This window comes from Sorex fumeus, unplaced genomic scaffold (assembly GCF_029834395.1).
Source record: "Sorex fumeus unplaced genomic scaffold, SorFum_2.1 ptg000018l, whole genome shotgun sequence".
NCBI classification, from domain to species: Eukaryota; Metazoa; Chordata; class Mammalia; order Eulipotyphla; family Soricidae; genus Sorex; species Sorex fumeus.
In genome coordinates this window covers 15,366,661-15,378,382 of record NW_026606075.1, presented here as the reverse complement: position 1 = coordinate 15,378,382, position 11,722 = coordinate 15,366,661, and the positions used below count along the sequence as shown (strand labels likewise).

Sequence of the window (11,722 nt, the reverse complement as noted above, 5' to 3'; positions counted from 1 at the left end):
GAATGACAGTCTATCATGATCACGATCATCCTGATCTTTATCGATTGCCTCGAGCAGGCACCAGTAACGTCTCCTTCTTTCTAGCCCTGGGATTTTAAAAGAGCCATATTCAATGCTTTTCGGGGTTAGGAGAATAAGACCCATCATTGTTACTGGTATCTGACACATTGAGTGCTACACGGGAAGTTTGCCAGACTCTGCCGTGCGGGGAGGACAACCTGGGTAGCCTGCCAGATTCTCCAAAGTAAGAATGAGATGATAAGATGTCGCGCAACCACAAATGCGGCCACACGCTTCTGGGAGCTGGGTTTTATAGTCTCTGGGTCTTGGCCATTGATAGGACCACCTGGCGCCAGCAGCAGCTGGTGGGTGTGATGACGGCTACCTACTGGAAGATGGGGGATCTGGGTGGAGGTCTATCTGTATAGGATTTTCTTGGTGAGGTGCTATTTCATTGGAATTTGTTGCTCTTTAGGGGGGGGTTGGGGGATTTTTGGGGGGGGGGTTGTTTTTTGCTATCCCTACCATCCTCCTCTGTGTCACAGGGCTTTGCATGATAGATCTGCTGAGAATCTTAAGGGCTTTTCTTTGTATGTAAGCTCACTTTTTGAGTTTGCTACATTCAATGTTCTGTCTCTGTCTTTTGCTTTTGTCATTCTGATTACAATGTGTCTTCAAATTTTTCTATTTGATTCTATTTTTGCTTAGCCCATTTGGACTTCTTGAACCTGAGTGCCTCTGCTTCTGACTCTCGGAAGCTCTTATCTATGATTTCTTTAACTAGCAGTTCTTCATCAAATTTGCCTTCCTGTTCTTCAGGGATCCAGAGATTATTAAACCATTCCTCTTGTGATCATCTCATAGTTCTCTGGTGTGCGATTTACTTCTTTTCAGATATTTTTCCATCTTCTATCATTTTCTAGAGGATACATGCACTCATTTTGGAGCTCACTGGTCTTTTCCTCAGCCGTTACTACTCTGTTGCTGAAAACTTCAAGTGAGTTTTTAATTATATTCTAAATTGTATTTAGAATATATTTAATTATATTCTTAATTATATTTATATTCTATATTTCTGTCACTTCGGATTGTAGTTTTCTTATTTTGACTCATACTTTTTTCTCTATGGCTGATCTTCTCAGTCCGATCTTGGCATTAAGATCACCAAGAATGATCTTGTAGAAGGTGTGGCCTTCTTTGTAGAACTTTTTCAGCTCCATGTAGAACTTCTCAATTTCTCCTTCATCATAATTGGATGCATAAGTGGATGTTGGTGAGTAAACAACAAAGATAGAAACTGCTGGCACATAGATAGTGAGCCACATCTAATCAAGTGTAATGGTCCGATTCCGGTTGTTAGGCATTCGAATGAATCAATGCTCATAGTCAAGTTCGTATTGACAAGGACACCAACACCACCAACGCCTCTTTTGTTGCATGTTCCTAGGAATACTTCTCCACATCAGACCCATGGCCTAGAATGGAATGAACAAGGTGAAAGACTGTCTAAGTTCATCATGTCGACCAAGACCATCCATGGTAACTCACAGTTCCAGAAGGCTGAATCTAAACATTGGACATGGGAGTCTCCTAGTGGATGGTTCCACATCAAAATTGACCACATCATATTCAATCAACAGTTTTGCCTGACGGATGTCACTGTTGTCCTAAAATTCAAAACAGTATTGGACAACTGTATCCTTTGTGCAAAATCCTACTTCACAGAGTGGGGAGAAAGCATTGCAAAGTTTAAGAAGAGAATTCCCAGAACGACCACAAACTGGGAGCTCTTTGGCACTATTGCTGCAACATGGGAAGATGCTGTCGTTGACAACATTGACAAAGAACATGATTGACTGGTTCAGCACCTCCAAAATTGTGAGAGGAATGCAGAGAGAGAAATAGTCACAAAAAGACGCCTGTCTTCGAAAAATCTTGAGCTCATTCACCAACGGGGCTTGGCACAAACCTCAGGCAACCACAAGTGAATGTCCGAGCTCACAAAGCAGTACAGAGAAGCAATCAAGGAAAACCTCAAAGAGAGAAGAGCAGCAGCACTGGTCGATGCAGCAGAAGCTGGGAAAAGAATTTGCAATGTTCTCCTGTCCTTCACCAACTATAGGACCAAGATGACTGCCCTCTGACGTCCTGATGGAGCTATCACATCTTCCAGAAGGGCAATGGAGAAGATTATCCATGACTTTTACTCGGATCTCTTTGATAGCCATGTCCACCTGCCAACATACCAAATTCTGCAGGATGGATATGTCATTCCCAATGTTCTCGCTTTCAAAATCTGACACGCCATTTCGTCAGTAAAGAAGCTAACAGCACCCGGCCCAGACAAGGTCAGACCTGAACACCTGAAGAACCTGCCGTCATTACTCAGCAATATACTGGCTCGGCTCTTCACCTGCTACCTGTCTGCAAGGTTCCATCCCAATGGAAAACCAGCAGGACTGTACTGAGATCCTGGTGAGATCCTGGTAGTGAACCCATAATACAAGAAGGAGACATACACGACATTGGTAAATATTGCCAATCTTCCCTTTGTCTGTCGTCTACAAGCTGTTCACTTGAGTCATCCTAAATAGGATTGGCAGAATACTAGATGAAGGACAACTATACGAGCAAGCCAGGGTCCGAAAAAGATGCAGTACGATCAACCATATCCACACGATAACCAAGCTTATTGAGGTTTCTCGGGAGTTCAAGATGCCACTCTGTCTAAAGTTTATTGATTTAAGGAAGGCCTTCGATTCTGTTGAGATGGAAGCGGTCATCGAGGCCCTAGCCAAACAGGGCATTCAAACTCAATACATCAATATCCTCCGTGAGATGTACTGCAAATTCACTTGCAGGATCTCACCATTCTACAAGAAGGTGATCACTGATGTCAAGAGACGGGTTCAGCAGGGTGATACCATTTCACCGAAAGTCTTCAGTGCCACCCTCAAGAACGTCATGCGATGGCTGGAATGGGAAGGAATGGAGTGAAGACAAATGGTCGGCAACTACACCACCTCCGCTTCACAGATGACATCATTCTAATAACACTAAACATTAGCTAAGCAGCACAAATATGGCCAACTTCAACCATGAGTGTGGAATGTTCGGACTACAGTTGAATCTCACAAAGACAATGTTTATGAGAAATGGTCTCACTCCTGACATTCCATTCTCTCTCACCAGAACGAACGTCTCCAAATGCAACAGTTTTGTGTACCTAGGTTGAGAAGTCAACATGATGAATGACCTGGTACCTGAGTTGCGCAAGAGGAAGAGAGTGGCTTGGAACGCCTTCAAGAGTGTTGAAGAAATAACTAAGAGGATGAAGAACCTCTGTTTCTGGACATATCTCTTTGATTCCACTGTTCTTCCTGCATTAACATACACCTCAGAGACCTGGGCCCTACAAAAACAGGATGAGAACACTTTTGGGTCTCCCAAAGAGGAATCGAAAGAGCTATGCTTAGAGTATCATGCTTCAGTCAAGTGAGAGAAAGAATCTGGAGTTCTGATCTCTGTTGATGATTAAGAATCAGGGATGCTGTCTCATTTGCAAAAGCATCAAAAATCAGATGGGCTGGACACGTAGAGCCATTACCAACTGGATTGTACAGGATGTCAAAAGATCACGTGGCCACCCACCTATGAGATGGTCAGATTTCTTCATCAAGACCCTGAATGATTGGTTTGAGGCTCTTCATGTTCCTAGAATGAGCAGATGCCAATGGGCTACACTAGCACGTGATGGGGAAGAATGGACATGTTACTGGCGCCTGCTCAAGCGAATCAATGAGTAATGGGATATCAAGTGATCAAGTGATCAGGAGATCAAGTGACTTTTTTCTCATGCTTTTCTGACTATCTGTGCCATCATTTCTTAGAGCTCGTTAAACATCTTCAACATGGTGTCACCAGTCATTTCTGTAAGGATTAACAGAGTTGGGTGGCACTAGTAGAGTTTTATATCTCACTATTGTCGCTCACTGAGCTTGTTGGGGTGCTGTATGTGTTCCCATTGCTACACTCCTGCTGTGCTGAGGGTGAATCGTTGTAGTTAGCTTGCCTGGTAGTCTCTGAGGTGTTGCTGGCTGTTCTCTTTTCCTTCCTTGCTGTCTTCAGAGGCAGAAGTGTAGATGTGATGAGGAGATCTGTGGGGGCACGAGGTTTGGAGTTGAACCTGATGAGTTTGAACATGGAGACTGCAAGGACCCAATAGGAGAGAATCTGCTTCTGGGTCGCAAAAGGCTCTGAGGATGTGAGCTAGTTGGTTAACCTGACCTGGGATGACAGCAAGCAAGTGTCTAAGATGTAGAGTTGGACCTGCTGAGACCACTATCTTATTTTTTAATGAAATTCTATTTTTCCATTTTTATTGAAATAGCATGATTTACAATGCTGCTAATGACAATTTCTTGCATACATTACCCTAATACATACCAGAGTACCTATTTCCACATCATTTATAATTTTCTTCTTTTTTTTATAGTCTTAATACATTTTCAGATTCAAACTTTTCTTCCTTCCTTCTTTATCTTGGGTTCATTTACCTTCCCATATAGTCTAGATAAGAAAGAAAAATCCCACTAACACTGGATATACCCAACTGTAAAAACAGATTTGTGGATTTGTAAACTGACAAGGACATAAATGTGCCAGATGCTTAGAATATTATTGTTTTCATATTTATGACCAATAGCATCCTCCCTATTTAATTCACAAGAGTCTCTAAATTTCAGAGTTCTTTACCCAAATATGCAGCAAGTTTAAATTATACTCATTTCTCTTATATGACTTATTTTTGCCTCTGGACATTTTTATTTCCATGAGATTTCTTTAGCTTCTGTTTCAAAAAATCACAGATGGGAGCAGTGTGAAGAAGAGGTGAGAACGACCCCTGGATCAACCAATGCCCATGTGTCACTGCACAGCGTCCATGTCCCGCTGCTGTTGCCACCTTGCCCAAGAGAAAGGCTGAAGGGGATGCTAAAGGAGATAAAGCCAAGGTGAAGGATGAACCACAGAGAAGATCTGCAAGGTTATCAGCTAAACCTGCTCCTCCAAAGCCAGAGTCCAAGCCTAAAAAGGTCCTGCAAAGAAGGGAGAGAAAGTACCCAAAGGGAAAAAGGGGAAGAATGATGCTGGCAAGGATGGAAATAACCCTGCAGAAAATGGAGATGCCAAAACAGACCAGGCACAGAAAGCTGAAGATGCTGGAGATGCCAAGTGAAGTGCGTGCATTTTTGATAACTGTGTACTTCTGGTGACTGTACAGTTTGAAATACTCAAGTTTTACAAAAATGCAGAATTTTATTTTACTTTTCTTTTTTTTTTAAAGCTAAGTTGTTAGCACCCAGAGCACTTCATTGTTGTTTTGGGGGAAGAGCATAAGTCACTAATAGATGGTCTCCAAAACTGGATCGCCGTGGGAAAAAAACAAGTTTTCCCCCACTAGTTTTGAGAGACTTCCTCTTGATTTCCAAGAGGAGGGATTCTTTGACTTGACACAGTAGCCACTCTGGCACCCAACGCTTTGTGGTGAGTGAAAACTAAAATGTGTTTCTATGTCCTGTCTTCCTCTCCGACTTCAGCATAGACTTGACTCCCTTAACCCCAGAGAGACCTGTTAAGCCTGGACTCCCAAAAAAGTGGTTACCAGGATGACAGGCCATCTGGACTTTGCAGAGCCCCAACTGAGACGGCAGCCCTCAAAAGAACGTTCCTTTTTTAGATGGTGGATCTTCAGATTGATCATTCTGCCATTTTTCTTTCATTTCTTGAAAGTCAGGGTCGGCTTGTGAAAAGTCATTAAACAACATACTAAATGTGAAATGTCAACCCTAGCTTTAAACTTTCACTCTTCAGAGCAGCAAATGAAGATATCATTGGGTTTTATAGTGGCTTTTCTGATTTTGGTAGTAGTCCATTGAAGAAGGGAGTTTGAAAGTTATTGTATACTGTTAACGATTGTCTGCCCATGTCCTGCCTAAAATGCCATGATTGTTTGTGAAAAGTATCTTTAATAAAGCTGGATACAGTTTGGCTTGGAAAAAAATCACAGATGACTTAAAGATTTTTTTCTTTTCTTTTTATTTTTAATTGAATCACCATGAGACACACAGTTGTTCTCAAAGTTGTTCATGATTGGGTATCAATCACACTATGTTCCAACCCCCTTCCTTTCTCCAGTATACACTTCCCACCACCAATGTCCTCAGTTTCCCGCCCACTTACCCTACCCCCAGCCTGCCTTTATGGCAGACACTTTTGTTCTTTCTCTCTCACACACACACTCTCGTTCCTTTGGGGCATTATGTTTTGTAACACAGGTACCAAAAGCTTATCACGTTAATCTCTTTACTTACTTTCAGCACTCAGTTCTTTTCCAGGATGATCATTTCCAACTATCATTGTCATAGTGGTCCCTTCTCTATCCCCACACAAACACTTGTGGCAAGCTTCCAACTGTGGACCAGTTCCCCAGGCCTTTGTTTCTACTGTCCATGGGTATTAGTCTCATACTGTTTTATTTATAATATCACACAAATGAATGCAGTCATTCTATGTCTTCCCTCTCCTTCTGACTCATTTAACTCAGCATGATACCTCCGTGTCCATTCATTTATAAGTTAATTTCATGACCTCATTTTTCCTGGTGGCTGTGTATTATTCCATTGTGTAGATGGTTTCTTTATACAGTCGTCATAAAGATTTTTAAAATTGAACTGGCAAACTTTTTCTGTGGGTCTGCCTTCACTTTTACTTCATTTGTAATTGAAACAACTTTGGAGCTGGGGGTTTAGGGTCACACAGCAGTGCTCAAAAGCTATTCCCTCCTTTGTGCTCAAGGGTGGGCCCCTGACAGTGAGAGGGGAGCACAGAGAAGGAAGGTGACCATATGTGGTACTGGGAATTAAAACCAGGATCGGCTACATTTGAGAAAAGAACTTTGCCTGCTGTATTATCTCTCTGGCCCTTAATCTACTAAAGAGTCAGATGTTCTAATTCCAGAAGTCCTATGTAATTCAAAGAATTATCCAAGTGTGCAAAGGTAGGATTTAATAACTAGTTTAGACTATACTTAGTCCTATGGGTCCCATGAAAGACATAAAATGAGTGCTATTTATAACTATAGTTTATAGAAAATCTATATTTTAATATGTAGCTAATCAGTGGCTAAAATAAAAGGGCACCCAAACTAAAAATATTATGAGTTCCAAGACAGAACTGTTTTGTTTATTTTTCCCAGACTTACTGCCCTACTTTATATGTTTTAAAATACTTGCTTACACTAATATAAATCAGCCAATGACTATCCTGAAAAAAAATTCTCCATGGCCAAGCCCCACATTCTCTAACAGACTCACGGGGTGCCTTGTCCTCTGGAGAAACTGGGGACAGACAGAAGCCGTCTGTACTGACCTGCACAGAGGCAGCAGATCAAGGCCCTGGGCCAGTGAGGGAAGTTTTCTGTCTGATGTCTTCAAGCAGCCTTGCTATTGTTTCCAGTTTTAACAAACCACAATTTCATCTATTGGCAATATGTTTCCAAAATAAAATGGCCTGAGGAAATGAGGTAGATGGAGCAGTTTGTAATTTGTTCCTTCATATTCTTGGTATTTCTTTCCCTTTGATTTAACGGGTTCGGGGTGTAGATACGCAAAGAAACAGCAGCCAAAAAAAAAAAAATCAAGTTCTTCCTGGGCACTTGTTTTCAATTTCTTATTCAATAGCGCCGCCATGTGGCTATTTAGCTCACCTATTCTGCTTATGCTATGACACTGGGCAATATTTGTATTTCCTGTTCCAAGATGTTTTACTTCATAACCATGACGAAAACCAATATATATAAAAGTCAGACTTGTTAATCATTTCCTCTAGTAAGATGTTGAATTTAAATATCCTTTTCCCTTTAAGGATGTTTACATTTTTCCATCCCCTCAAAATCATGCACAGCACTAGCTATATAGCAATGTTATCTGAATGTATATTCAGCATTTTTTGTCTTACTGACTTAATATTTAATGCATTTTACTGGTAAGAATATACTTAGTTTGTAGCCCACCTTTAGAGGATAAAAGGGAGACCCTCTCAGTAAATGGGGCTCCAAGTCTCTTTCTCTTCTCACTTGGGGTCCTCAGCACTGAGCCTCTAATAATCTCACTATCCTATCCTGAGCTCTCTCTCTGCTCACTCGAGGATCGCGCCAGCACAACACTTTCAATATAACTTTACTTACGTTAGTATAAAACTGAAAATAAAATAAATGATTTTCTGAAGAATATGCAGAAGTACCTTTTTAAATATTTGTATGAGAACAAAGACATACAGTAAAGCATGGGAGATGTGCTTAATAATCGACTTTCTTAAATTTGGTAACCCTTTCCGATATTTTGCCAATTTTTCAAAAGGGTGAGTTACTTATATATTTAAAAAAAAAAGCTCAACTTCCTTAAAGGTTTTATTTATTTATAAAAACAAAATAAGTTGTTTGTACATTGATTAACTTTTATTTAGACTTTTTTTAACTTGTACTTACATTTATTGTTTATATAGAATGAACATATGTCTTGGCAAATTGTCATTCTTTTAAGTTGGGTCAATTTCCAATATTGCATCCTATTGCTCTCAATGTTTTGAAATATCCCTGAGTCCCTCAGAGATTTTTTTAATATTATGTTGCCTTTTTAATGTGCCAGTGTTACTCCCTCTAGGACATATTCATCATTATTGTCATGAATGCTTAATTTGTACTTAATAATAAATAATTAATTTTACTATGTTTAACTATACTTCTAATTACAATGCATATTATTTTTTTTATTTGATGCACCTTTATCTATGTTGAGCAATTTGCTCTTTCAATGATCTGTTTTATGTAAGACACATGTAACTAACTCTAGATGGGATAAGGAGAAAGCCAATAAATAAAGTGCTTACGTTGTTTGTGTTAAAAAAAAAAAAGAAAAGAAAACTTCTTTCCCTGTGAGTCATATTAGCATTTGATTTTGATTTATAAACAATAATCAGGTTGATGTAGACAGGTCGGTTAAGAAAGTGTCCTCTGGTCCCCTGACATTATGGCAATGAAATTTCTGGGAAGAAATAAAGCCACCAGTCCTAAGTCTGACCTACCTTGTGGATACAGAAAGTAATACCTGATAAAAAAAAAACTTCTCCAGCAGTGGAGAAGTGGACCTTGAGGAGATTGGACCCCTCCCCACAGAAAGAGCCTGGAGAAAATTACAGGAAATTCCTTCCTTTAATCTGATTATCCAGCAGAAACAAAGGTCAAGGAAAGAAAGGAAGACCTTTTCCAACTCTACCCACTTAGCAACAACCCTAACAACAAACTTTTATCTAGCTAGAAAACCCCACAGGGGTTGGCAGCTTGGAAAAACTCTATAAAAGCAATCTTGAAGAAAGGGAGGACTTATCTATGCTGCCTGAGCCCATTTGCTGCTTGTGCCCACGTGACCAAGCACATGTGGTGCCTGAGCACATGTGCCGCCCACATCACCCCTCTTGAGAAGTTTACTTTCGTGCCTTCATGTCTAATGCTGGGATGTTTGTGGGGGCTCTCTCCAACCTCGAAAAACCTGGATTCTCTCTTGAGCACGTTGCTCTCCACTCTCTTCCACTTTCTCTTTCCTTTTCAAAAACCTCCAAACAAAATGTTTTGCTTCACAGCTTGTCTTCTAAAACTCTTTTCACAGTAACTCTGGGTCCCAGATGGCAGGGGCTGATGGGGAGAAAGTGACCATCTTTCTCCTCCCTACTTTACATAAGCCACCTATGGAGCCACGGACACCAAGATCACATGTTTCCATTTTAATGTTTAAATTTTTAACGTTCTTATGGGCTGGAGTGATAGCCCAGCAGGTAGGGCGTTTGCCTTGCACACGGATGACCCGGCCGACCGAGTTCGATTCTTCTGTCCCTCTCGGAGAGTCGAGCAAGCTACCAAGAGTATCTTGCCCACACGACAAAGCCTGGTAAGCTCCCCCTGATGTATTTGATACACCAAACACAGTAAGAAGTCTCATGATGGAGAAGTTACTGGGCCCGCTCGAGCAAATCGATGAACAATGGGAGCACAGTGTAGTATAGTGCAGTGCAAAGTTCTTATGTTTTAAATGCTTATTTTTTAGTACCAATGGGGACAATTGCATAAGGGGTCAGTACACAAGATAAACAGGAAAATGTATCCCAGAAAAAAAGCAAACCTACTAAAACATGGTTTAAAGGCTTGAATAGACATTTTCCCAAACAAGCCAGAAAATCATAAAGAGTTTTATTAAAGGAGCTCAACAAGAGTGACTGAAGAGATAGATAGGACAGTGGATAGGTGCTTGCCTTGCAAGCAGCAGCCACATGGTTCTACCACCATCACCACAAATGGTCTCTCAGCCTTGCCTGGTGTGATCCCTGAGCCAGAGATAGGTCCTGGTGTGATCCCTGAGCCAGAGATAGGTTGAGAAACAGGAGGTGTGGCCCCAAATCAAGAAAACAGATGCATAGTTCTAACGTTACTAATCATCAAAGAAATGCAAATCACAGTGAGATGCAAGCTTACAACTACTAAGAATTAGTAAGTGGTGAAGATGTTGCCACAGGAGGGGACCCCTTTGTTCTTTGTTGAAAGAAATGAAATGAGGATCACACCTACAGAAAATAATAAGGAAGCTCCCACAGAAACTAGAAATAGAACTATCAAACTATCATATAATTGTATCTGAGTCTATATGCAAAAGATACTCAGTGAAAATCTTGAAGAGATAGCCATACTTTTGTTTTCATTGAACCATCATACACATTACCCACAATATGAAAGCAGTGTAATTGTTGATTAACAAATAACTGGATCTGAACATTTAGCATGCTCTCACCTATACAAACTCTCTCTCTCTCTCTCTCTCTCTCTCTCTCTCTCTCTCTCTCTCTCTCTCTCTCCTCTTCTATGGTCTGCAACACAGATACTGAGAGGTTATCATGTTTGTTCCTTTACCTACTTTCAGCATGTACTTCATATTCAGAACACACGCAGTTTTTAAAAATTAACCTTTAAAAAATAAGGAAATCTTGTTATCTGCAACAACGTGGATGGACCTTGAGGGCATCATTAAGTAAAATAAAGGAGAAAGAAATAAGTTAGAAAATTATTCTTGCCAAGAGCTGGGGTGAGAATAGAGGTTAATGCATTTAAAAAAAAAAAACTGCCCTCAAACTACAAAATGTACAAATTTTCTGTTATAAGGTAAATACAGTCTGAGCATTTGCTTGATTACTTGATGACTACAGATGATAATACTGTATTCTATAATTTAATTTGACAAGAGAGTATAACTTAACTTCTCACCCCAAACTGTGAGAGAGTGCTTATTAATTCAATAGGATAGGGATCATTTCACAGAGCATATTTGTATAAAACATCACGTTAATTACTTTAAATATATTAAAGTTTTCTTTGTTAATTAGGTTTCAATAAAGCTGAGGAAAAATCAATATGAAAATGCACATTCAGAGCCTCACTACCCCTCTGATGGCTCCCCAAAATAGTAATATTTATTTACTATAAATTTACAGTGGTTTGTGTAAAACTTGGAGTTCTTATTTTTTTTCCCTTTATTTTATTTTACTTTTTTTTACAGTTGTAGATTTACAATTTTTTGTGCTTTGGTTTCAATTATACAATGATCAGATACCCATCCCTCCA

The 11,722-nt window shown here is 40.1% G+C and overlaps 1 pseudogene; it reads left to right on the top strand.

Moving 5' to 3' along the window:
* The first annotated feature begins 2,611 nt into the window (after window positions 1–2,611).
* Window positions 2,612–5,714, top strand: LOC130021650 (non-histone chromosomal protein HMG-17-like; annotated as a pseudogene).
* Window positions 5,715–11,722: the final 6,008 nt, after the last annotated feature.